The sequence below is a fragment of the Malaclemys terrapin genome, chromosome 20 (genome assembly GCF_027887155.1).
Source record: "Malaclemys terrapin pileata isolate rMalTer1 chromosome 20, rMalTer1.hap1, whole genome shotgun sequence".
Taxonomy (NCBI): Eukaryota; Metazoa; Chordata; order Testudines; family Emydidae; genus Malaclemys; species Malaclemys terrapin.
Window position 1 is genome coordinate 11,256,807 of NC_071524.1, and position 2,543 is coordinate 11,259,349.

Here is a 2,543-nt window from a genome sequence, read left to right on the forward strand (position 1 = left end):
ATAAAAGCAAAACACATTCTAAGCTGCTCTTAACACTTTCAGTGCCTTTACAAACTTAGATGCTTCTCACCACAGGCTGGCTGGGTGCCCTTCAGCCAGGCTGTCCCCTTTGATCAGCGCTTCAGTCGCTTGGTGGTGGTGTCTGTAGAGGTAGGTGGAAGAGAGAGGAAGAGCATGGCAAATGTCTCTCCCTTTTATCATGTCCTTTCTTCCCTCTTGCCCCCCCCCACTTCAGAATCAGGTGAGCATTACCTCATCGCAGTCCCAAACTGACCAAAGGAAGGGTGGTGACTCGAGAGTTCAACAGATCCTTTGTTGCTGCCTAGGCCAGCATCCTTTGTTCCTGTGAGGCTGGGCTGGGTTTGTCCCATACATGCCTTGATGAGGTGTGAACTGCCCTCCTGCATGTTGGCTGGCCTTTTGGGGAGCGGTCTCCCAACCCCAGGATTGTACATATGCAAAAAATCCAGCTCCCCTTTTGGGGTTACCCTGTGTTTTTCCCCTCCCAGCACTGAGTCCTTCTCTGCCCCCTAGAGGGCTGTGATCTGTGCTCTCTGGGCTAGGTGTGTTTACCCTTTGATCAGATGCACCTTTTCCCAGCAGCTTTCCCATAACTGCTTTCTGTGTCTCACCAGCCTGGGGGAAAATACCCCCCCCCCTGCCAGCTGGGCATTTGTGTTCTAACAAATTACTACCTGGCAATTTCCTTGTCTCAACTCCTCTGCTATCATAGGCATTGGAGCTGCATCTTGATGTAAAGAGACACAATTACTTTCCACAAACTTATCAGAAATATCATCCTGAAAAACTGGAACCTGGATCGGGGTACCCTCCGCCACCCCTTTCTCTGTCCCTGAGAAGTCAGCTGTGTGACTGCTCCCCTCCAGGAGGTCAGGTACACGGTTCCTTCTCAAAACCTGGGTCACAGACTGAGTGCCTGGGTGCACAGATGCTGACCCAGCCATCCTCCGAGTGTCCTGGGCATCCTGCCCCAAATGACTTGTGAGGAGACATTCCTGTACCCCCACTGTTCCTTCCCCAGTTTCCTCCTCCGGGCCCTCTCCTAAGACACATTTCTCTGTGCTCCCTAGGAAGGGTTCTGTCTCTCGTTCAGCTGCAATAATCTGCCAGCTAACAACTGGGACAGTTTCCTTTATCACTGACAACACCTCTCCTGCCTGTGTGTCTGAGGGCATGTTGCCTTCTGCTGGAAAGGAGCCGGTTTTGCCTCTGGTTCAGCTGCGACTGGCCGGGAGCTAACAACCTGGACAATTCTCTCCCTGGCCGGCATTACACCCCCATCCCTTCCTGATGTGGTGTTGCCTCCAGCAGGTCTCAACCACTCTCCACCTGGAAGCATGTGGCTTCCCCCAGCTGCAGAAGAATCAAGGAGACTCTCTCCCATTCTCTCAGCAGTTGCTGAGACCTTACCCTTTCCCTCGGGGGTCCCAGCATAACACTCCCTCCTGCTGTAGGCAAATACTTTAACCTGAGCTACACGGAAAAAATCATTACCAAGAAGCAGGTCGACTGAGAGGTGTTCTATTACCCCCACAGTCAAACCACTTTCCAAACCACATAGATTCTAGCTAGTGGTACGAGGAATCTGCTTTCACCCACCCCCATAATCTCTGCCATTTGGCCAGGCAACATACTGGCCTTTGGGACCACACTCTGTGTAACCAGAGAGATCGGGGCCCCTGTATCCCTCTGCCCCAAGTATTCCCTTCCATCAATTTGGACAGCCTTAACATGCTCCATGTCTGGTTCTGCAGAGGCTAATCTCACAGAACCAATATGATAGGTTTCAGTTGCTTGTGGGGTTTCTGTGTTGAGGACAGCAGCACTAACATGAGCTGTTGTTTGCCTGCTTCCTCCCAGCACGGGACATTTATTCCTCAGGTGATCAGTGGAATTACACTGCTAGCACCTTTTGGGCTCTTCTGCTTTTACAGGAGATTTGGGATGAGGGTTAGAGGAATGGATAAGAGAATGTTTAGGCTCCCAACCCCCTTCTCTCTTCCCAGGGGCAAAATGGGATCCTCCCTTCCCCCCAGTTTTAAACCCCTCAGTCTGTGGCCTGCCCTTAATAGACGCCTGATTCTGTTCCAAGGCATCAGCTAAAAAAGCCACCTCGTCCCCAGACTTTACATCTTTATCCCATAGACACGGCTTCACATCAGCCTGACACACGCGTAGGAAATGCTCTTGAGCAACAAGATCCAAGATTCCCTCACAACTCGCCACCTCTTTACCCGGCCTGCACTGCCTCTTCGCTGAGAGTCAGACATCCCCCCAGCCCGCACTGCCCCCCAGTGAAACACAGACCCCTGCTGCCCGCAGTGACCCTGCTGAGAGACAGCCCCCCCCACACTGCCCCCCTTCTGAGCGACAGACCCCCATCCTGCACTGCCCCCTTGCTGAGAGACACACCAGCTGCACTGCCCCTGTGATAAATTAAGGGGAGGGAGGGTAGCTCCCTTTTATGCACACCCAGCCAGCCAGTTAACTATGAAGTCCCTCTTGGTGTCTGTTCTCCGCTT